The sequence below is a fragment of the Scyliorhinus torazame genome, chromosome 11, assembly GCF_047496885.1.
Source record: "Scyliorhinus torazame isolate Kashiwa2021f chromosome 11, sScyTor2.1, whole genome shotgun sequence".
Taxonomy (NCBI): domain Eukaryota; kingdom Metazoa; phylum Chordata; class Chondrichthyes; order Carcharhiniformes; family Scyliorhinidae; genus Scyliorhinus; species Scyliorhinus torazame.
The window spans coordinates 114,841,891-114,867,291 of record NC_092717.1 but is presented as its reverse complement, the minus strand read 5'-3'; the positions used below and the strand labels follow the sequence as shown (position 1 = coordinate 114,867,291).

The 25,401-nt window shown below is 47.5% G+C and overlaps 1 protein-coding gene across 2 annotated transcripts in view; it reads left to right on the top strand.

Moving 5' to 3' along the window:
* Positions 1-25,401, top strand: part of dnajc5b (DnaJ (Hsp40) homolog, subfamily C, member 5 beta) — a 271,865-nt gene that overhangs the window by 196,463 nt on the left and 50,001 nt on the right. Inside the window, exon 1 of one of the 2 annotated variants that reach the window (XM_072467667.1) lies at positions 25,253-25,307. The exons of the other annotated variant lie outside the window; for it this stretch is intronic. The gene's annotated coding sequence lies outside the window, so the exon portion shown is untranslated. Of the gene's footprint in view, positions 1-25,252; positions 25,308-25,401 lie in introns of those variants that run through there. 2 annotated transcript variants of the gene reach the window in all.

The following is a 25,401-nucleotide window of genomic DNA, read 5'->3' as shown; positions in this document are numbered from 1 at the left end:
GTACCGGCGCCAAAGAGTGGCGTGAAACACTCCGGTATCGGGCCGCCCGGAAGGTGCGGAATCCTCCGCACATTCGGGGGCTAGGCCAACACTGGAGTGGTTGGCACCGCGCCAACCGGCGCTGAAGGGCCTCCGCCGGCCGGCACGAGTTGGCGCAGGAGCGCCAGCGTGTTCCCAGAACTGCTGACGTGATTCCTGCGCATGCGCAGGGGGTCTCTTCTCCACGCCGGCCATGTCGGAGCTTTACACAGGCCGGCGTGGAGGAAAAGAGTGCCCCCACGGCACAGGCCCGCCCGCAGATCGGTGGGCCCCGATCGCAGGCCAGGCCACCGTGCCCCCCTCCCCCCCCCCCCCGGGCCAGATCCCCCCCGCGGCCCCCGAGGAGTCCGCAGGCCGCCCTCAGAGCCAGGTCCCGTCGGTACAGACCTTGTGTAATTCACGCCGGTGGGACTGGCCGAAAACGGGCGGCAGCTCGGCCCATCAGGTACCAGAGAATCGCCGGGGGGGGGCACAGCCAACGGCCCCCGACCGGCGTGGTGCGATCCCTGCCCCCGCCAAAAAAGCGCCGCCGGAGAATTCGGCAGCCGGCGTCGGAGCGGCGGGGCGGGATTCATGCCGCCCCCCGGCGATTCTCCGACCCGGAGATTACTTTCCTAACTCCTTGCAGTAACCCGCACGCTAACTTATTGTGGTACATGTACAGGAACACCGAGATCTCGCTGTAGAATTCTGCAGTTTCTTTCTATTTAAATAATATTCTGCTTTTCTATTCTTCCTGCCAAAGAGGACCACTGCACATTTTACTCCATCTGTCAATTATTTGCCTGCTCACTTAAATTATCTGTATCCCTTTGCAGATTCTTTGTATGCTCCTCACAACTTGCTTTCCTAACTATTTTTGTATCATCAGCAAATTTCGCTACAATACACAGGGCAGAATTTTTCCAAACTTTGTCGGTGTCAGGCTCTAACTGAAACCCGGCGTGTTTCTCTACAGAAAGACCGTGAGTTCTCAGAATAGATTATCTGGCACTTAATGCACATAAACTCTGGGGTGTGGTTTACGCCAGCACTCTGGTGGGCCAGGGTTTGATAGGGCCAGTAAGGCCGGCTCCACAGAGATCGGGGCGCCACCAAACGTCCCATGGACATGGAGGACCACCCTCCACAAGCTTCGGGGTCACCGCCTCCACCACAAAGATATAAGGGGAAACTCTCTCACTTTCTCCCCCTCCTCCCGCACTGTCATTGAGGCTCTCCCCTCTCCCCCCCCATCACACATAAACGGAAACCCCCAATGGAGTTGCTCCATCCCCCCGCAATGCCAACTTGGCACTGCGCCAGAGGCACTGCCAAGGTGCTGTGAGTAATGCTCAGCCTTTGCCTTCAACCCCCGCGGCCTACAGGGACCGCCATACCCCCAGTGTGGTCATCATGACTGATTTTCACTTTTGAAAACCAGTAGTGATTCGTGCTGGCGTGATGTCATGCCGCCAGGGGGAGAGGGTACATCATGGGTGGACGCAACAATTCTTAACGCTTGAAATGGTCAAATTTGAACTGATGGGAAGGATGGAGGGGTTCTACAATTCATGGGTGTTATTCATTGTGCACTTTCAAGAATAATGGGGGGGTTGGGTGCTGGGAGGGTTGGGGGGGGGGGGGAAGGACTGTATGTACTCATGGTGACTTTGGGTGATTCCTGATTCCGTTTTGTCATTTCTTTATGTTAACATGCGGGCTAATGTTTGGGGGTGGGAGGATGGGATCGTTGTTATTGATATGGGGATTGACATTACATTCGTTACTGAATATATGTTTATAGTTGGGTGTAAATTTGGGAGAAAATGTGAAAAAGGAGAATAGTTTTTTTTTTTAAATGGGTTGACGCTACGACGTAGAGTCGTATAAGAACATTTAAATTTATTCAAATAAATGTAAATCAGGGTGTGAACCTGATCATGTCACTGGCAAAGGGGTGGGGAGTGGCGGGGCAGGGGGGAGATCTCAAACTGAGACCTTGCTGGCCCAAATCCCATTTTGGCCCTCTCGCATGATTTAGTGGTCATAAAGGGACTTGTGCTGTGGCTAACAGGCCCGTAAAATCTTCATCCAAGTCATTATTAGACTGTAAGTAGTTGAGACCCCAGCACTCATCTCTATGGTACCCCAGTAGTTACAGTTTGCCAAGCTAAAAATGACCCACTTATCCTGACTCGCTGTTTCCTGTTCGTTAGATAATCTTCTATCCTTCCAAATATATTGGGCTGGATTCTCTTGCCCTGCCCGCCGGAAGAACGCCATGTGCGAGCCATGTACAATGTAGAACTCCATTGACCTCGGGCCCGATTCTCCGGTCACCAGGCAGACGTGGCCAGAGAATCCCGCCCATTACCTGCAACACCATGTGTTGTTTCCTTTTGTGTAGCACCTTATCTAATGCCTTTTAGAAATCGAAATACAGTACATCTATTGGATCCTCTTTATCTACTCTGCACATTACATTCACAAAGAACTCTAATAAATTTGTCAAACACAATTATTCTTTCATAAAACCATGTTGATTCTGCTTGACGGTATTATGATTTTTTAAATGCCCTGCTATCACTTCCTTAATAATGGATTCCAGAATTTCCCAGTGCCAGATGTTAGGCAAACTGGCCTATGGTTTCCTACTCTTCGTCTCCCTCCTTTCTTGATTAGGAGCATAAGGGGCTGGATTCTCCAGTAATGGGGCGATGTGCCCACGCCCGCGAATAAACGCACGTGAATCACCCTGGACTTACCTGGAGAAGATCCAGAGTGATTCTCCTACGTGAAGGGGGCTAGCAGGGCCCTGGATAGTCATACATACATACATACAATTTACAGTGCAGAAGGAGGCCATTCGGCCCATAGAGTCTGCACCGGCTCTTGGAAAGAGCACCCTACCCAAGGTCCACACCTCCACCCTATCCCCAAAACCCAGTAACCCCACCCAACACTAAGGGCAATTTTGGACACTAAGAGCAATTTATCATGGCCAATCCACCTAACCTGCACATCTTTGGACTGTGGGAGGAAACCGGAGCACCCGGAGGAAACCCACGCACACACGGGGAAGATGTGCAGACTCCGCACAGACAGTGACCCAAGCTGGAATCGAACCTGGGACCCTGGAGCTGTGAAGCAATTGTGCTATCCACAATGCTACCGTGCTGCCCAACTCGCAACTCCGGCTGCCGATATGGGGCCCTGCACTTCCGGTCGGGGATCCATGCATGAGCACGGCGGTGGTCTGTGTCGGCTGCCCCGCGCGACATGGCCGACCCACGCCGCGGACCAGCACCAAGAAGATAGGCCATCCCCAGATCCTGCGCGCCCACGGATCGGTGACCCCTGATCGATAGGCTGGCCATCCTGGAGGCTCCCTCCGTGAATGATCCCCCCCCCCCCCCCCACCAGGGCGGCCGCGGACTGAGACCGCAGCCGCCACGCAGAATGCCCGCCGGGTGGAACCATGAGAGAACCATGCTGCCGGGAACTCGGCCAGCTGCACTTGGAGAATCACTGCGGGGGCCTTTATCAATGCCCCCCCGACCGGTGCCGCGTCAACCGCACGCGCCCGATTGGTGGGATTCTCCAGGGATCTCTCGTTTGATGCCTGCCCCCGCGCCGAGTGTGATTTTGGCGCGGAGGCTCGGAGACCCGCCCTATATTTGTGGATTTTCAGTTGATTGGGACCTTTCCAAAATCTCAGGAATATTGGAAGATTACAACCAATACATTCACTATCTCTGCAAACACATCTTGCATGACTCCAGGACGAAGGCTATCCCATCCAGGAAACTTGGCAACCTTTAGTTCCATTAGTTTAACTTGGAGTCTTTTCTCCAGTGATTCTGTTTGTCTTCCATCCCTCCCTCCATTTTGCCCATTCATTTTCAAATATTTTTGAAATGCTTTTCCTGTCTCCTATTGTGAAGACATGAACAATATAGTTGTTCAAAGTCTCTTGAATTCCCGTGTTTCTTATTAATAATTCCTTCGTCTCATCATCGAAGGGATCAAAGTTTACCTCCGTTACTCTTCCATTTTATAAACTAGTAGAAGCTTTTACTGTCCATTTTGATATTTCTTGCTGTTAGATGTTTTAGTTGCTGTGACATGAAGTCTAAAGTTCTGTTCCTTTTTCACAAACACACATTTATTTCCTTCCAACAGCCTTTGCACAAATCTCTCACAATACATCACCTGACAGAGGCCACCTGAAGTCCCTTTACATATCAGTGTCAATTAATGGATACTTAACATAAATGAGACAACTAATTGCAATGTCGCTTAACCCATTACTTAACAGTCTCCCCTTCCTTGGAGAAAAAAAATAATTAGATGAAAACAAAATTTTAAGAAATTCATAAACACACACATGATTTCCCTCCTTTTTTTTGGGACGAGAAAGAAAAAAAAAGTCACAGAAACAAGCGCCCTTCATTAACAATATCCAAAAGTTTCTGTGAACTCGCCCCTCTTTTCGTAAAACAGTCCGACAGTTGATAGCTCCTGTCGACCCATTTAATTTTTGTTATTTCCCCTCTGTCCAACATCTGCTTCAAACTTGCGATGTCTATCCGTAACCTCTTTTCATTGACACTTTTTGTAGAGTGCACATTTTCCCACAGGGATTTATTGTCAATGTGACAGTCAATAGGTATATTACCCAAATCCCCTAATCCCAAAATTTCTGTCAATATCATACTTATATAAAAGGCCATATCCACAGCCTCTACAAGGCTTAACGTCTCAGCAGCCAAAGTGCTTTTTACCACCCTCCTTATTTTCTTTGCTTCCCACACAAGCGGGCAACATTAACCATTGTTCCCCAAAAGGAAAATGATAAAACCTCCTGCGCTTGAAACCTCATCACATAAATTTGCGTAGGACGCATCACTATAAACTATGAGTTTCAAGTGCCGAAGGTCACCTAAAACCGGGAACTTCAAAACACACTCCTGCATTTTTAGTTTGGCCAACGCTTTATTTGCTCTTATTATGTCTTCCACTTTGGGATCATTCATTTTTGTACTCAACTCTAAGACATCAAAACTCACATCCGGTCTAGTCTGTCTACCTAACCAGTTCAGTTGCCCAATTAAACTTCGCAGTTGCTCTTTTTCTATCTTTGAAACCATTGCTTCTTTTTGTGAAACTCGGCCACAACTAATTGCTATTGGGCTGATGCTTTCCAAATAAGATTGCTGACGTAAAGTTGCCCCTAACTTAGTCTGTCCAATTTCCAGTCCAATATATTTAAATGCACCGGAAGCCTGACTTCCAACCCTGAATTCTTCCCTCAAACCAGAGATTACAATAGCTTCAAAATCACTAGTCCCACCCCACAAAAAATCTTCGACATGCATCATAAAAATGCCAGAAAGATTTCCTTTATAGTGCCAGTAAAACATTGCTGGAACTGCTTTGAACTGGCAACAGCCTAACTTTAACAAAACTGACCTTACCGAAAAATACCAGACTCTAGATGCATCATTTAATCCACATACACATTTGTTCAACTTCCAGAGTACCCCTTCTGTGTTAGCTGCTTCTTTAGGAGGACGGAGAAAAATGTCTCTCTGGAGCTGATGCCCCTGCAAAAAGGCAGCTTTTATATCTATAGATTTGCATTCCCATGCCTTTGTGGCTAATAGAGCCTAGAAGATCTTTAAAATAATCTTTCCTGCTGTAGGTGAATCTACCCTTAAATCCTGATCTTCTAAGTTTTCTTCAAATCCCCTTGCCGCAAGCCTGGCCTTTGCCTTATAAGTTCCATCCGGAAGAACCTTTTCCTTGCAAATCCATCTGTGGGACAGAGCTCTTTGTCTCCTATCCGGTACTTCCGTGTATACCCCAAATACACTCCAACTATGCAATTCTTGCTGTTTAGCTTCTTTAATAACTTTTTCATCTAATTTATTTGAAGCCACCAAAATCACACGTTCATGTGGGCTTCTACTCCTATTAGTATTTGTAGTCTTACTCATGTTCCGAGATCTTGATAAACTACGTTCCCTCTCCAGCCTGGTATCTCATTCTGTACTGCTACTGCTTGAACATTCCCTTCCGCTGTGGGATGTCCTTTCAATAGTTCTCGACTTTTTCCTGCGGACCTGTTCACTATCCGATGTACTATTTGAACTGGCACTGCGTTTCTGTGCCCTCTATTTTTGAACTTTGTTTTCCCAATCCATTGTCTTGACACCTTCCCCTGAATGCTGTACATTCAACCAATGTTTATACTTTCCAGTGGCCTTCCCTGCTCTACTAATAACAGTTGCATCCTTCCATTGACTAGACTCTTCAGGCAAGTATGTCACTTTTGTACCAACTTTTGGCAGTTGCCCTTTCGGAAAAATGGCCTGTTCTAAATCATCAGAAGTGTTGCGTTCCTCCACAGAAACCCTGTCTATATCAGTTAATTGGTCCTCATAGTTCTGTAACACATGCGTACCAGATGACTCTGGTTCCTCGTCATGTCTGTCTGCTCTGTCTAAATTTGAAAATTTGTAATCTGTACCCATTATCCTTGATGAATCCATGTTGCAAAATAATTGTTTTGCCATCTATGCCCATGATCTTCCCTGGGCCTTTTCATTCATTAGAATTGTCTCTCTTATAGTATACCATGCCTCCTTGCTGAAAAACGGCATCTGATGGCCGTACGTTATGTCTTAAAGCTCTGCGAATTCTTTCAGAGACTTCTGCTTCCAAAAAACCTTTTCTACTGCTATGTAATGCATTTAAATGTTCAGCAAAACCAGAGCTAATTGTAGTCCCCTCCCAAGCTGGAGGCAAGTCATCCAAAATGGACGAAATTTTAGGATTTCTATCAAACACTAATTGATAAGGACTATAGCCCCCAACCATCTGCAATGAATTCTTTGCGTGTACTGCCTATGCTAAAGTTGAATTTAGCCTGCAATTTGGTCGATCTGCCAAAATTCTCCGAAGCATGTCATCGATGACAGCATGATTTCTTTCACAGACACCATTACTAAATGGGCTTTCTGCAGCCGTATTCATAACTCTGATATTCATGTTTTCACACATATCCCTAAACTCATCATTAGCAAATTCTCCCCCATTATCCATAAGGAATTTTGCCGGTGGACCCATTCCTGTCCCTAGCCATTTTTCCACGATTTGATCCAGAATTATTCTCTTTTCTTTACTCCGTACAATCGTTGATTGACTAAATCTGGTTGCTAAATCTACAAAATGCTAAATAAATATATTATTTGCTTTATCCCAGATCTTAAAGTCCATGGCCACAATGTCGTTAAAATCCCTGGCCAAAGGTAGGGTTACTATCGGTCTTGCTGGTGTCCTTCTGTACTTTCTACAAACTTCACAGTGGTCACTAACCTGTTCTATCAGTTTAGTATAGTCGTCATCCCTTTCCCCTGCATCCTTTAATAAATTTTTTCACCCTCCGAGTGTCATGATATTCAGATAAACATCATGGTGCAAACACACATACACACTGATGGACAGATCAACGGGCTAATCAACACACACGCAACATCACAGCCAATCACAAGCAAGAGCACACGCACTATAAAACGGGGAACACCACAGTTCCCGTTCATTCCAGCAGGAGACAGCTCAGGGCAGTGAGCTCACAGCAAGCCACTCAGACATACACCATGTGCTGAGTGCCTCTCTAAGATAGTGTTAGGGCTGGGTCCACAAGTTAAAGGGTAAAGAACGAACCACAGTCATATGTTTACAGATGTTGTTATTGATAGTAATAAAACAGAGTTGTACCATCTGCAACCGTGTTGGTTCGTCTGTATAGCAGAACACCCAACACGACATAGTGCCAGGTTTTGAACCCAGCAACTGTGAGACCTATCTGCACATCTTCAGGAATCCGCCATCCTGCGCCATGGACACCATCAGCCCGCCGCAGCCGCTCCAAATCGCTGGAAATCTCGGCGCCAACTGAAAGATGTTTAAACAGCGCTTCCAGTTCTTCCTAGGAGCCACAGAAAGGGAGAATGCTTTGGACACCAAACAAATCGCCCTCGTCCTCTCCACGGCAGGGCAACACGCCATCCACATCTACAACTCCCTGGTGTTCGCGGACGGTGAGGACAAGACGAAGTACAAGACGGTCCTTCTTAAACTCGAGCAACACTTCAGCGTGGAAGTGAACGAGAGCTTCGAGGTACCTCTTCCAGCAGCGCCTGCAGGGTAAGGATGAATCTTTCCTGACACACCTCCGTATCCTCGCGCAGTCCTGCGGTTATGAGGCCACCTCCGATTCCATGATTCGGGACCAGATAGTTTTTGGGGTCACCTCGGGCACCCTACGCCAGCAGCTCCACAAGATTAAGAGCCTCACCTTAGCCACCGCCATCGAAGCCTGCGTCCTCCATGAAAACGCGACCAGCTGGTACTCCCAATTCTAGGCGGCCGAATCGGCACGGCAGGGGTCCTACGAGGCCGAGCAGGTCCAGTCGATTGAGTTCCTCACGGCCCGGACGAGGGCGGCCATTTCGCGCGCTTTCCGCGGCCTCCCGCGCTTGTACATGCCAAAAGAGAAGTCGACGCAGAGGGACGCAACGCGCAGGTGCGCTCTACGCAGGATCGAACTGCGCATGCGCGATGGCGCAACAAACGCCATGACGTCACGACGTGCGGCAACTGCGGACCCGCACATTTAAAGCGGCAATGTCCATCAAAGAATCAACAATGCCTCCGCTGTGGCAAGATGGGCCACTACGTTGCCTGCTGTCGAGCAGCTCAGCCTGCCAACACTCCCCAATTCCGCCAGCCTCACAGGGACGTGCGGGCCATTCAGCCTCCATATACCGAGTCATACCCTGACGATGTACAGACCGGTGATACCGACGACCGGGAAGCCTTCCGCGTCGCGGTCATTGACAGGAACCGGATGTCCCCAAGCAGGACCCACCAGCCGATGCCAGTGAACAGCGTTAATCCGGGTGATGAACAGTGTGCCACCCTAACGGTCAACCGATCACCAATCACATTCCGTTTAGACATTGGTGCCTCCGCCAACCTTATAGCATGGTCAGCCTTCTACGCCTTGAAGGTCAGACCACCGATTCAGCCATCCCGCTGTCAGATGGTCGATTGCAGCGGAACTGTTATCCCGGCCATGGGATGCTGCCAGCTCGAGGTCACACACAATGCATACACAGCCACACTGTCCTTTGAGATAGTTGGATCATCGAAGGACTCCCTGCTAGGCGCACAGGTGTGCAAGGTTCTCGACCTCGTTCAGCGGGTACACACTCTGTCTCCAGAAGGCACGTCCGACTTCCCGGATGCAGAATTTAGGGCACATCTCCACTCGCTCCTCGCCCACAACCAGGAGGCTTTCGAGGGCATGGGCACACTGCCCTACACTTACAGACTACGGCTCAAACCGGACGCCACCCCGGTCATTCACGCACCGCGTAGAGTCCCAGCACCACTCAAAGACCGCCTCAAGCAGCAGCTGCAGGATCTCCAGGACCAAGGAGTGCTTTCCCGGGTCACGGAGCCCACGCCATGGGTCAGCTCCATGGTGTGCGTTAAAAAGCCCTCTGGCGAACTCAGGATCTGCATCGACCCGAAAGACCTGAACAACAACATCATGAGGGAACACTACCCCATACCCAAACGGGAAGAGATCATGAGCGAAATGGCCCGGGCTAAAATTTTTACCAAGCTTGATGCCTCAAAGGGTTTTTGGCAGATTCAACTGGATCAGTCCAGCAGGAAGCTGTGCACCTTCAACACTCCCTTTGGCAGGTACTGCTACAACAGAATGCCGTTTGGCATTATCTCGGCATCCGAGGTATTTCATAGAATCATGGAACAGATGATGGAGGGCATCGAAGGGGTGCGCGTCTATGTTGATGACGTCATCATCTGGTCCACCACACCACAGGAGCACATCAATCGTCTCCAGCGTGACTTTGCTTGGATACGAGAACACGGCCTGCGCCTCAACCGAGCCAAGTGTTCTTTTGGCCAAACTGAGCTAAGGTTTCTGGGGGACCACATATCCCGGTCAGGAGTGCGTCCAGATGCAGACAAAGTGAGCGCCATTACAGCCATGCCACAGCCAGCAGACAAGAAGGCAGTGCTACCCTTTCTTGGGATGGTCAACTTCCTGGGGAAGTTCATTCCCAACCTTGCCTCCCACACAACGGCTCTTCACCACCTAGTGAAGAAGACCACGGAGTTCCAGTGGCTGCCCGCACACCAGAAGGAATGGGAGGAGCTCAAGATTAAGCTCACCACAGCCCCGGTTCATCGACACCTCTCAAGATATGAGGATCTCGACTGATGCCAGCCAGTCCGGCATTGGGTCGGTACTCCTGCAACGGGACGACACTGCATCATGGGCCCCTGTCGCCTATGCCTCGCGGGCCATGAACCCCACAGAACAGCACTATGCGCAGATCGAGAAGGAGTGCCTGGGTTTGTTAACCGGCATAGATAAGTTCCACGACTACATGTATGGTCTCCCTCAGTTCACCGTGGAAACCGACCATCGCCCCCTGGTCAGCATCATACAAAAGGACCTGAATGAGATGACCCCTCGCCTCCAGCGCATTCTGCTCAAGCTCCGGAGGTACAACCCGGGAAAGGACCTCATCATCGCGGATGCCCTGTCCAGAGCAGTGAGCACATCGCCCGACTCGGAGGGGTTCGTATGTCAGGTCGAAGTGCATGTGGCCTTCACATCGGCCAATCTGCCAGCTAATGATTCAAGTCTGGCCCGTATTCGCCAGGAGACTGCGGCTGACCCCCTTCTACAACGTGTGATGCGCCACATGACGGGAGGGTGGCTCAAAGGACAGTGCCCACAATTCTACAATGTCCGGGACGACTTGGCCATCATTGACGGTGTCCTCCTAAAGTTGGACCGGATTGTGATTCCACACAGCATGCACAGGCTGGTCCTCGAACAATTACGCGAAGGCCGTCTTGGGGTTGAGAAGTGCAGGCGGAGGGCCCGAGAAGCTTTATACTGGCCGGGCATCAGCGATGACATTGCCAACATGGTGCTCAACTGCCCCACCTGCCAAAGGTTTCAGCCGGTGCAACCCGCTGAGAAGCTTCAGCCCCATACGTTGGTGACGTCCCCCTGGGCGAAGGTGGGTGTGGACCTTTTTCATGCGCTCGGCAGGGACGACGTCATCACTTTCGATTCCTTTTCGAATTATCCAGAGGTCATACGCCTGCACGATTTGACATCGTCCGCTGTCATCAGGGCATGCAAAGAAACCTTCGCTCGCCATGGCATTCCGCTTACTGTCATGTCGGACAATGGGCCCTGTTTTGGAAGCCAAGAATGGTCTTCTTTTGCTGCTTCATATGGCTTCACACACGTGACGTCCAGCCCTCTGCATCCCCAGTCAAATGGCAAGGCGGAAAAAGGCGTCCATATCGTCAAGCGGCTCCTCTGCAAGGCTGCTGATGCCGGATCGGATTTCTGCTTAGCCCTGCTGGCCTATCGCTCGGCCCACTATCTACTGGCCTCTCACCAGCCCAGCTGTTGATGGGTCGCGTCCTCAGGACCACTGTGCCATCCATTCTTGTTCCTACACCCGACCATGCTCCAGTACTGCAAAGGATACGACAGCAGCGTGCTCAGCAGAAGGTGGCACATGACACTCGGGCAACTGATCTTCCTGCCTTGGCGCCTGGAGACAATATCCGCATCCACCTACCAGAGGGTGGCTGGTCGGCAACTGCCGTAGTTCTCCGACGCGTGGCTCCCCGCTCGTTCCTGGTTCGCATGCCTGATGGCTCCATTCGCCGGCGTAATTGCCGGGCTCTTCGCCTGCTTCTGCGCTCGCTACATGATCATACACCGGTGCCGTGCCCTCTTGTTGTTCGTGATGTCGACTTCGTGGAGCTTCCTGCCACCATGCCTATTCCTCTGTCGCCTGTGGCCAGGCCCATTCCTCAGCCGGTGGATCCAGACCCACCCTTGAGGTGGTCAACCCGAATTTGTCACCCACCTACTAGGCTGGACTTATGAGCCTGTTTGAACATGATAAAAAGCTTGTGGTATTAAAATTGCATAGGCAATTTGCACATCCGTCTCCTCGGTGTTGTGTTGGGTGTTCTGCTATACAGACAAACCAACACGGTTGCAGATGGTACAACTCTGTTTTATTACTATCAATAACAACATCTGTAAACATATGACTGTGGTTCATTCCTTACCCTTTAACTTGTGGACCCAGCCCTAACACTATCTTAGAGAGGCACTCAGCACATGGTGTATGTCTGAGTGGCACGCTGTGAGCTCTGTGCCCTGAGCTCACAGCAGTTTTACGCCGGTAATGAGGGTGTTGGTTGCAGAATCCTTCAACTGTGCTGTATTGGACAGTGGCTGCACATCTACTGTGTGTGGAATTGACTGGTTAAAATGTTACCTGGACTCCTGCTGGAATGAACGGGAACTGTGGTGTTCCCCGTTTTATAGTGCGTATGCTCTTGCTTGTGATTGGCTGTGATGTTGCGTGTGTGTTGATTGGTCCGTTGATCTGTCCATCAGTATGTGTGTTTGCACCATGATGTTTATCTGAATATCATGACCTCCCCCTTTTTACAAGAATATGTGCCTACATGGTAATAAATGTAGATGTGTACTGAGTGCAGCTGAATGTGTGTGTGCAATATCTACAACATGTACATGAGGTTAAACTATATACACAGGAAGGTGTCAGGTGCAACATAGCAACGAGGTTGTACCACAAACAAAACGAGTGTAATCATCAAACATCAAAAACAAACTCCTGTAACGACAAAAAGAGAAACATATTAACATTGTGGCATAACACTTTAGTGAGTCCAATGTTAATATGTTTCTCTTTTTGTCGTTACAGGAGTTTGTTTTTGATGTTTGATGATTACACTTGTTTTGTTTGTGGTACAACCTCGTTGCTATGTTGCACCTGACACCTTCCTGTGTATATAGTTTAACCTCATGTACATGTTGTAGATATTGCACACACACATTCAGCTGCACTCAGTACACATCTACATTTATTACCACGTAGGCACATATTCTTGTAAAAAGGGGGAGGTCATGATATTCAGATAAACATCATGGTGCAAACACACATACTGATGGACAGATCAACGGACCAATCAACACACACGCAACATCACAGCCAATCACAAGCAAGAGCATACGCACTATAAAACGGGGAACACCACAGTTCCCGTTCATTCCAGCAGGAGTCCAGGTAACATTTTAACCAGTCAATTCCACACACAGTAGATGTGCAGCCACTGTCCAATACAGCACAGTTGAAGGATTCTGCAACCAACACCCTCATTACCGGCGTAAAACTGCTGTGAGCTCAGGGCACAGAGCTCACAGCGTGCCACTCAGACATACACCATGTGCTGAGTGCCTCTCTAAGATAGTGTTAGGGCTGGGTCCACAAGTTAAAGGGTAAGGAATGAACCACAGTCATATGTTTACAGATGTTGTTATTGATAGTAATAAAACAGAGTTGTACCATCTGCAACCGTGTTGGTTCGTCTGTATAGCAGAACACCCAACACGACACCGAGGAGACGGATGTGCAAATTGCCTATGCAATTTTAATACCACAAGCTTTTTATCAGCTAAAGTCCCATTTTCAACTGCCATTAATACATCCTTAAACACTCTACTTGAAATATTATTTGTCAGTAATGGAATACAATAGTGTCCCGACTGTGTAAATTGTAAGTCCACTGTCTTTCCAAAAACTGTTGCCTTATCCTGTTCCATATCCAGTTTCATGTGTGCTTTCTTCATCGACGGTCTGCTCAGAAGCAAAGGTATCTCACTTGATACAACATCCGTGCTAATGAAATGATTCACTCCGGCAATATTGCAAGGGATCACCACTCTTTTCAGCGACTTCAGAGTATTATCATCCCCAAACCTGAAACTTGTGGAACTTTCAAATTCCTTAACCCTGTTACGATTTTCAGCATTCAAAGAGTCCAGGTAACATTTTAACCAGTCAATTCCACACAGTAGATGTGCAGCCACTGTCCAATACAGCACAGTTGAAGGATTCTGCAACCAACACCCTCATTACCGGCGTAAAACTGCTTGTCAATAAGACAATGCCTTCTTTCTAGTCACTATCTTTTTCCTTTTCTGACTCTTCCGTGTCATGTGTCACTTGAAATACTCTATCATAACGAGTTGGACAATTGAAAGCATAATGGTATTGAGAGTCACATCGAAAACATCGATTTATCATGCCCCATGCATTTCTGGGGTTCATCTTGCTATTGTAGGTTCTAACTGGGTTTCTGTCTTCATAATTTCCTTGTCTCGGTCTCCTTCTATAGTCTTGAGCCCTGTTCGTAGCCATACGAATTCGCCATCCTGTTAGGTGTGCATCTTCCATATTCTGCCTTATTGCAGGCTGACCTATTTGGGTCATCAGAGCCATCGGAATCGAATGTTTCCCCAGAAATTTTTGTAAAGCTTTTGTCATCTGTTTGAATAAGGTATCCTTGTCAGTAAACTGAACTCCTGTCAAAACCAGGAGCCTATCCATGTTGCTCACTCTAGCACAGTCAAGTAATTTAAAGGCCAACACAGACTGTGGAAATTCCAGTTGTGTTTCTGCAGCCTTTTATATAGTCTGCCAAATTCCATTATATAGCCTTCCATGGAGATATCCTCCATTTTCTGGAACTTATCAAAATCCGACCATGCTTCATTCGTACTTAACAAGTCATCTTTCTTATAAATCTTATCCATATAATGTAATAAAGTCTCCAGACCTTCTTCTGAGTCTAACTCTTCCAATTCCAGCTCAGAAAGCACTTTGTTTTGGATTGTACTGCCATATGGTAGAGAAAGAGCCAATGCCATAGCTTGTTTTCTCTTTCCCAAAGCAGTCACTTTAGTCCACATAACTACTGCACTTCTCCATTGGTCGTACGATTCCCTTTCAGAAAATAAGGGAGGATAGTCATATCCAGCCATCTTTACCCTCGGTTCAGCCATATAACCCTTTTTTTTTTCTCACTCACTCCTTGGTTTGATCTGGAAAAGTTGTATCTTTCAACCCTTCACATTTACACAGCAACCATTCTCTGCTACCAATTGTTAGACGTTTTAGTTGCTGTGATATGAAGAGTCTAAAGTTCTGTTCCTTTTTCACAAACATACATTTATTTCATTCCAACAGCCTTTGCAAAAACTCTAACTATACATCACCTCCCAGAGGCCACCTGAAGCCCCTTTACATATCAGTGTCAATTAATGGATACTTAACATAAATGAGACAACTAATTGCAATGTCTCTTAACCCATTATTTAACACTTGCTAGTATATCCTGATTTCTAATTTAAAGTCATCCTTTGCTGGTTTCTAAAATGTTCCCAGTCTTCTGACCTATTAATCTTAGCAATATGCAACACTTTTTGTTTCAATTTGATTATCATTCTTAACTTCCTTAGTTAGCCACAAATGGTTCATGAGTCTTACTCAATTGGAGTTATAAAGGCTTTTTGGCTTATCTGCATATTAAAGCGAGACAGCTAGTCTCACTTTAATGTGCAGATTCCCGAGGTATCAGAGGAATTGAGATCTATCCCCTTTGCCTCAGAGACCCTGGGTGAGCGCTATTCAGTACTGGTTTACACAAATGGGGAACAAACAGAACCACACTCGTGCAGATCTCCCAGGGGATCGGAGACCCTGAGCTGAATGCCCTTTGGGCAGGGTGGTACCCTGGCACTTCTGCTGCCATCTGAATACCCTGATACTGCCAACCTGGCACTGCCATCGGGAAGGGGCACTGAGAGGGCGCCAGGTTGGCACTGCTGAGATGCCATGCTGGCATTTTTTGCGTGGTTGCGATTGGGCCGGGGTGCTCTGCATGGGTGTTGAGGGGTGTGAAGGAGCCTTTCGACAGTGAGTTGGAGTGGGGGGGGGGCGTCCCGATCCCACACTAAAGTGAGGGGTTCCGGTGAGCAGAGCTCCTCAGTTCCCAAAACAGGGCTGTGTGTGGCCTCGGCCGCGCGTTCCCCACTGAGGCCCCGATCTACCCGGGTGTCGGTTTCTAGCCTTGTGTTTTTCAGCGCAACACTTTTTGTTTCAATTTGATTATCATTCTTAACTTCCTTAGTTAGCCACAAATGGTTCATGAGTCTTACTCAATTGGAGTTATAAAGGCTTTTTGGCTTATCTGCATATTAAAGCGAGACAGCGGCCGAGGCCACACATAGCCCTGTTTTGGGAACTGAGGAGCTCTGCTCACCGGAACCCCCCACTTTAGTGTGGGATCGGGACGCCAGGAAACATGTGGCTAAACGCGCTCGCTGTGAGTTTTTGTTCCCATTTAGTTAAATCCCGCCCACAGTATCTCCTTAAATGTCTCCCACTGCTTATCTACTTTTTAACATATTTAACATATTTGTGACGAATCAAAGGTGGACAAGTTGCTATATAAATGCAGGTCCTTGTCCTCACACCAGCTGCAGATGTTTTTGAGGATTCCAACTCTTCTGTTACTTTGTTTCTTTTTACTTCGGTGTACATCAGATGTGATTACCAAACTCCAGATCTACATCTTTCTAAAGTTTTCAACCACTGAGAGGAAGTGGTGAGGAACAATCTTGTTTTCAATGTCACTATCCACTAGATAATCATCTACTTACATGAGATAACATACAACTCTATGATCAAATTTTCTACAAAGCAACAACAAAAAGGTATGCCTGAGGATTGGGAGCATTTAAAGTTCAACAAAAAAAACTGGTGAAAGAAGGTAGAATAGAACATAAATGTAAACTAGCAGGAGAAAAAAGCACAGACAGTAAAAGCTTCTACAGATATGTGAAATGGAAAGGATTAGCAAGGTCAAATATGGATACATTACAGGCAGAGACAGGAAAATTTAATACCATTTTTTAAGAAAGGAGGGTGAAAGAACATGGGGAACCACAGACCTGCTGTTAGCTTGATGTCAATCGTAGGGAAAATACGAGAACCTATTAGAAAAGATGTGGTAATTCGAAAATAATTACCTGATATAGTCAATGTGGATTTATGAAACATGTTGGAATAATTTGAGGTAATTTGGGAAGAGCTACTTGTGGGGAGATCTATAAAAGAGCAGCGAGGGCCGTTCAAAAAGAAAATGGGGAAGATACAGGCCCAACATGTTTCTTCTAGGGTGATAGGAAGGAGTAACAAGCTCAGAGAACCAAAGATGACAGAGATATTCAGGATACGATGAGAAGGAAAAGAAAAACTTTTCGGAAGTACAATGGTAGCAAATCATTGGAGGCATTAGTGGAGTACAGAAAGTGCAGGATGGAGATTAAGAAAGCAATTAAGAGAGCAAAGAGGGGATCTGAGAAAGTTCTGGCTAGTAAAAGTAGGGAAAATTCCAAGATACTCTGTAAATATATCAATGAGAAGATAACCAGGGAAAGAGTAGGGCCCATTTGGGACCAACGGGACAATCTGTGGGTGAAGCCAGAGGGCGTTTGTAGGATGTTGAATGAATACCTTACATCTGTCTTCACCCAAGAGAATGAGGATGTAGGTATGGATCTCAGAGAGAGACTGCGATGTTCTTGAGCAAATTGACATAGGGAATGACAATGTATTGGAGGTGTTGGCAGGCGTAAAAGTGGACAAATCTCCAGGCCCGGATGAATTGTGCCCAAAGCTGCTGTGGGAGGCGAGGGAGGAGATTAATGGGGCTCTGACCCAAATGTTTTATTCCTCTCTGGCCACGGGGGAGATGCCAGAGGACTGGAGAACAGCTAATGTGGTTCCACTATTTAAGAAGGTTTGTAGAGATAAGCCAGGGAACTACAGACCAGTGAGTCTCACATCAGTGGTAGGGAAACTATGGGGAAAATTCAAAGGAGACAATTTACTTCCATTTGGAGAGGCAAGGTTTGATTCGGGATAGTCAGCATGGCTTTGTCAGAGGGAGATCATGCCTAACCAATTTGATTGAATTTATGAGGAGGTGACCAGGAGTGCCGATGAGGATAGAGCAGTTTATATGGATTTCAGCAAAGCCTTTGACAAGGTCCCAGATGGGAGACTTATAAAGAAGAACAATGCACATTGGTTACAGGGAAATTCGATACAGGGAAATTCGATAAGGTAGATTCAAAATTGGTTTAGTTGTAGGAGATAGAGGGTGATGTCAGATGGCTGCTTTAGTGACTGGGAGCCAGTGTCCAGTGGAGTACCACAGGGATCTAGGGGTTAGAATCAGTAAGTTTGCAGATGACACAAAGATTGGCTGTTGGTTAACAGTGAAGTTGAGGGCCTTAGGTTACAGGAAGCTACAGACAGGATGGTCAAATGGGCAGGCAAGTGGCAGACGGAATTTAACCCTGAAAAGTATGAGGTGATATACTTTGGAAGGAGTAATTTGACTGGAAATATTCAATGAACGGCATGATACTGGAAAGTTCCGAGGAACAAAGGGACCTTGCCGTGTTTTTCCATAGATCTCTGAAGGCGGAAGGGCAGGGTAATAGGGTGGTGGAAATAGGCATATGGGACACTCGCTTTTATCCCATCCGATTCACATCTCCCTCCCCCTCCCTCGCCCACCTACCATTCCCCCCTCTGCGCCCTCGCCCCACCCAACTGCCCTGTTCCAGGGTCTGTGTTACATCACTCAAGGGTGCTGCGCCTGAGTCGGCCCTGTCAGCGGGTCAATATTCAAGGCAGGGGGGTGATGATAACTCGCTTTGAGCTGAGCTTTGGTGTTCCTCAATCTATGCCATAGACTGACTCCTGTCTGTCTGCTGACAGCGCGTTCACACCCATCACCTGCATGTGGTATGCCTTGAGGTGGGGGCCCCAGATCAAGGACCACAATGCCTGGGGGGGGGGGGGTTGGGAAGGATGGAGCACAAACGAGGGCAGATGTCGGGAGGGTCACGGGGTAATCAGTCACGGCTTCACGATCAGGGGAACAACTGCTCAATGGGCCGCAACCGGTTTTTAATAATGCCGGCCGCAACCATCTTTCAGATTGCTGGCTGTCCTGTGCATGTGTACCCCCTCAGCACGACACATGCCCGGAGCCCAGCGAGGCAGAGTGCGTCCTCCTGACATCAGCGCGCTGACTCGGGAGCAGATTCTTTTTGAAAATCGATGGGAGTCTTCTCTCCAGATTCAGTGGCAGGGAGCAAGTCACACGCCCAGTACATTGGCGTCACGTGCTCTGGGCGCAAGAGAGATTCCTCCATTTTGTAGATGCCAACATGCTTGTGTGAACTCTAGGGCCTCTGGTGAACATCCCATTAAGAAGTCCTCAGCAGCAATGTAACATTGAATGACTAAGCAAGTGAGATTGTGAGGACCAAGCAGGCTCATACGTCGCATTAAAGGTAAGTGAAAATGGTGGGTCGCAAAGTTCGGGCGATGTGGGTCGCAAAGGATGACGGTTGGTTAAAAATGGGTCCCAGGCAAAAAAGTTTGAAAAACACTGATCTAGTTGAATGGCAAAGCAGGCTCGAGGGGCTGAAAGGCCTGCTCCTGCTCCTATGTTCTTGCCCAGCAGTGTTGCCTATTCCTACAGAAAATAGTGGTTTGAGTGATTCATAACATCTCAACTTTCAGGACTATTCAACCTAACTCTCCCGGACTTTAAAAGACAAGTATTGCACAGAATCGTGCAAAGTCTATGTTCGGGAATTTTCTGAGCCTGTTGTTGCTCCAACACTGAAACTTTGCTGGAAATGCAATGGGAATGCCATTTGAATGCTCATGATTTTCTGTGGCACTTCAGTAGTGCAGTAACTCTGGGGGGAATTCCTGGCCTAAGAGACGTCTGGTGCCCTCTAGTGGACCTGGACTTTATACAATACAGGAGCAGCAGAAGGCCATCGGGCACATGGCACTCCAATTTTCTTACAGAACTATCCAACTCGTTTGCCCTTTCCCCATTGTTATAACCCAAATGGAGATCCCGGGATCAGGACTATACGATTTCTTGTGACCTCCCCAGATTATGAACTTCCCCTTTAAGTTAGGCAGGCCTTCCCCTTTTAAGGGGGTGGGGTTCCCCCTCTACAAGCAGAGCCTCAGTTGTATAAAAACCCTGGCCAAGCTGCAGGTCGGGGAAGGAGATCCTGAGGGAAGTGGAGGAGTAGTGTAATTGTATCAAAATAAATCTTGTTCTGTAATTTCTACTTTTGTCTGTGTTTCAAATAGGAAAGTACTCCTCAAATTGGAAACCTATCCAATGCCACAAGGGTTAGGGTGCTGTAGCAGTGTCCCTGGCATTAGAAACAGGAAGCTGGGGCTGGATTCTCCAATAATGGGGCTATGGCCCCATGCCCGCGAACAAACGCGCGCATATCACTCTGGACGTACCTGGAGAAAGTCCAGAGTGATTCTCCTACCTGGAGGGGGCTAGCAGGACCCGGAGTGCTCCTCGGAGCACCGGCTGCCATAACAGGGCCCTGCACTTCCAGTTTGGGGTCCGCGCGTGCGCACGGCGGTGGCCTGTGTCGGCCACCCCGTGCGACATGTCCGACCCACACCACGGACCGGCACCAAGAAGATAGGCCTCCCCCACATCGCGTGTGCCTGCGGATCGCTGGCCCCCGATCGATAACCTGGTCTCCTGGAGTCCCCCACGGTGAATGATCCCCCCGCCCACCACCAGGACCTGATCTCGGGTTTGACGCACATTCTCTGCCCCCACGCCGAGCACGATTTTGGCATGGAGAATTTCGTCCCTGGACTTTTAAATATGTTAATAAGGATTATAGTATTATTTTAGGCCTTGTTCCAGAAATTCACCGAGCAGAGCAGGTTTCTCTGATCAGGATTACTTGATCCACATGAGGCCAGTTGTCTTTAAATTATAATTTTTTAAAAATTAACTATAGATCCATCAGACCATAAGAAATAGGAACAGGAGGCCCCTCGAGCCTGCTCCGACATTCAATAGGGTCTTGGCACACCCACTTTACTGCCCTTTCCTCGTGACCATTGATTGATTCCCTCACTGATCGAAAATCTATTCATCTCAGCCTTAAATATACACAAAGACTCTGCCCCCACAGCCCTCTGTGGCAAGGAGTTCCAAAGACACAACCTGTGAGAGAAGAAATTCCTCCTCGTCTCAGTCTGAAATTGGCACCTCTTTAGTCTGAGACAATGTCCTCCGGCCCGAGACGCTCCTCTCATGGGGGAAACATCCTCTCAGCATTAACCCTGTCAAATTCCTTAAGAATCCTGTATGTTTCATTGAGATTATCTCTCATTCTTTTAAACTCCAATAAGTAGAATCCCAACCTGTTTAACCTTTGCTCATAAGAAAATCCGTCCATACCGGGGATCATCCTAGTGAACCTTCTCTAAACCTCGTAGATGCTTTTCGCTGTTGTGGGCCTCTACTGGACAACTGCCCACTTTATAAACCTAGTATGACTTTGAAAGGTAGTTGAGTGAAGTCACCTGAAACTCAGATAAGCTGTGATTTAGACATATCTTCAGGACTGACCTATTGGGCAGGATTTACCAGCTGTTCATGCCAGCGAGAAATTACAGACACACACCGGCGCGCGGGTTTCCCAGCGATGAGGGGTGCTGTCAACGTGAAATCCCATTGACAATAGCGGGACGAGTAGATCCCGCTGGCGGGCCGTCTCCCCCGCTGAAAAACACGGGGTGGGATTGTTGGTAAATCCCGCCCACTATTTGCAATATTACTGCAACAGATCAGGTGCAAAATGTTTGCATTCATCACAGGTAACTTTTAAATTGAAACATGTGCACAAATTGTTTAAGGTGGCAAGGCAGGTTGGGAAAGAGGCTAACGGGGTTAATTGGGGTTCTGAATTTTATAAATCGAACCATAGAGTCTAAAAGCAAGGAAGTTATGATGGACTTTTATAGGGCAGCATGGTGGCGCAGTGGGTTAGCCCTGCTGCCTCACGGCGCCAAGGTCCCAGGATCAATCCCGGCTCTGGGTCACTTTCCGTGTGGAGTTTGCACATTCTCCCAGTGTTTGCATGGGTTTCGCCCACACAACCCAAAAGATGTGCAGGCTAGGTGGATTGGCTGGGCTAAATTGCCCCTTAATTGGAAAAAATGAATTGGGTACTCTAAATTTATTTTTAAAAATGAGGGACCTTTATAAACTACAAGTTCAGCTTCAGTTGGGACTATTGTGTCCAATTCTGAACACTGCACTTTAGGAAGAATGTGAAAGCTTTAGCGAGGATGCAGAAAATAATTCCAGAATGAGAAATTTCAGTATGTGACATGGATGGATTGGAGAAGCTGGTTTCTTAAAGAAGGTTCAGAAGAAATTTGATAGAGGTGTTCAAAATCATGAGTGACCTTGACAGAACAGGACAGAAATTATTCCTCGTGGCAGATGACCAAGAAACAAAAGATGCAGATTTCAGGTGAATGACAAAAGCAATGCCGACATGAGGACAAGCTTTCTTACTTTCTTAGCGAGTGGTTCAAAATCGAGAGTGCAATGTCAGAATGTTGTGAAGGCAGATTCAGCCAATGTTTTCATCAGAGAATTAGATGACACCTGAAGAGAAACAAATTTGCAAGGCTGCGGGGCAAACGTGAAGCAGTTGGACTTTGTAGCTGAGCTGTTCTTGCATTCCCGAACAGGCGCCGGAATGTGGCAACTAGGGGCTTTTCACAGTAACTTCATTGAAGCCTACTCGTGACAATAAGTGATTTTCATTTCATTTCATTCCATATCATACAATTTTCCCATGATTTCTACCACAGCAATTCTGGAGACTGGGAAAGCTGTAGCATTCCCTGCACCTGGCTGCTTTCAACATGTAAGGATGATTTTAAATCTTAATCAGTTATGGTAGGATTTTTGATACTAAACCATCAGTCATTTTTCATGCATAGCAAGTTATCCAATCCTGTGGTATCCGTTTTCTTCACTTCACCTGAAAATATCGACTGAGTTAGGAGTCAGGCACAGGGCTGATGCAAGGATTCAGCAGTAATCAATTCAAAGTTTTTGTATGTTTCACTGCAACTGTCAACCCAGAGGAATGTTAAAATCTTTATTTTTATCTGCACAAGTGTTCCATCTTTGTTTGTCACAATGAGGTGACTTGTGCATGGGTAACATCAACCTTTAATTTCATCAAACATATATTGAACTGTTTAGAAACTACTTTCCAAAAGCAAGAAAAAGCACTGACTTAAAATGGCTGCCACAAGTCACCTGACATCAAGTTGACCAGTTTCTGGAAAATTCCAATGTGAATTACAATTAAGCCACAATGTACTCCTCTGGAATTTCACACCTAGTGATGTCAAGAACTGCTTCACAACGATTTACAGAGGTCTACACTGAGCCTCAAATTTTCTCTAAGACTACCTCTCAAGAAGTGATCCAGGATGGAATTCTCCCATCCTGCCTGCGGCACGTTTGGTGGTAGGCGAGAGCGGAGAATCTAGCATGAGCCAAAAGTTGAAAACCACCAGCCAAAATTCACGTAGCAATTTTCCCAATGGTGGATTAACGGCAGGTCTGTCTTCCCTCTGGCTCTTGGCATGAACGTCATTTGAATCTCATGAATGCTCATTAAAACAACTGCCCATCAGGCTTTTCAACCTTGCATCACGTCAGTGGGAAATTTATTTGGTCTAAAACCCTGAAAGTGAGTGACGTGCATAAGGTAGACCTCAGTTCACAGAGACTTCAGCATATGTGCAACACTGTCATGCTACTGCGTTGTTCCTGATGAGCTGTACTTCACTCTGCCAGGATGAATCCATTCCTGCCCTCCATCTCCATGCTGAGCTGTTTTTTAATGACTGTGCTTCTGGACCCATGGAACCTCCAGTGTCACCGAGTCAGATCAGTACTCTTGGAGTTAGAGAATACAGGGGTCTCCTTGTCCCTGGTGCTACAGACTGGTCTAACTGGACAGCACTCTGCTGCGGGACTCATGCAGCCACTGCGACAAATGTCTGAAGTTCGACCAGGAGGGCGGGTGAGGTGAGGCTGGCAGTGGGATTTTCCGGTCCTGTCAAGGCTGCTCTCCAGGGTGGGATTGTGTGGTAGGTATGGTGACAGATGGATGAGGTGGTAATGGATAGGGTGGCATGTGGGTATGGTCATATGTAGGAGAGTGGTAAATGGGTAGGGTGGCAGGTGGATGAGGTGGTAGATGGTTGGCAGGTGGCTGAGGTGGGTAGATACATCGGGAGGGTAGTCCAGAGGTCAGCAGAGGGGCTGGTTGTGGATTCAGTGCGAGTGATTGGGAGGTTATTAATATATTTAACCAGGAGGTGGAGTAGGTGGAATAAGAATTTTCTGTCTAACATTCCCTGTGTCACAATTCATGCAAGTCCCCCATAGCTCAGAGATACTCATGGGGGTTCCAGGCAGCAGGAGAATTTCAGTCAGAATTTCATACTCAAGGCCAAAATTAAATGAGCACGGCTTTCCTGGAAGGTTGTGGGGCTGAAGGAGATTACAGAGATGGGGAGGGGAGAGCTTCTCGGAGGGATTTGAATTAAGCGAGGGTGAGAATTTTAAAGTCAAACTGTTGCTTGGCCAGGAGCCAATGTAGGTCAGCAAATGCGGGGTGGTAGGTGAACAGAATTTGGTGTGAGTTAAGACATGGGCATAGAGTTTAGGATGACCTCCAATTTACAGAGGCTAGAATGTGGGAGACTAGCCTGGGTGGCAATATTCAAGCGTAGAGGTAACATGAAGTCTGAGTGATTCCTTAGCACTGTTTTAGTGAATAACGTAACTGGTCGTAATCGTTTGAATTAGTCAGAAAAAAAATTGAGCCGTGTAATTTTCCACGCGTCAGGCTGAGAGAAGTGTCAGCCAACCAGATTTAAAAGTGTGACACACACAAAAATGTGCAAGATGTTTGAAAGACAAAGATTGGTGCGTCCTTCGTGATACAAAATGACGGTTGACCCAGATAAACAAACGAATGAATAAATGGCTGAGTGACTGTTAATAAAAGGAGAGCAATAAAATCCAAAATCCGGCAGGCACGTTGTTTATCACTTCACAAAATAAGAAAACGCAGCACCGTTGCTTCGTCATTTGGGGGAATATGATAACTTACGTTGTCGTGGGCGCGACCTGGACATAGAGTTGAGAAAGAAAACCGTCTCCAATACTGTCCGGGGGGATAAATAACAGTGGCGGGCTTGATGCTGGAAACTTCCATCAGGCCGGCGGGCCTAGTGTGTGTGTGGTCCCCGGGGCCTGTGTGTGGCAGGAGCCCCAGGAGAACCCCTCGGGCCAAAGTAAGTTGTAATTAGATCCTGGCTCCAACGGGAACCGAGCAGGCCTTCCGGCTGGTGCCAGGCCTTTAGCTATCATCCTCCATTTTCCTGGTTA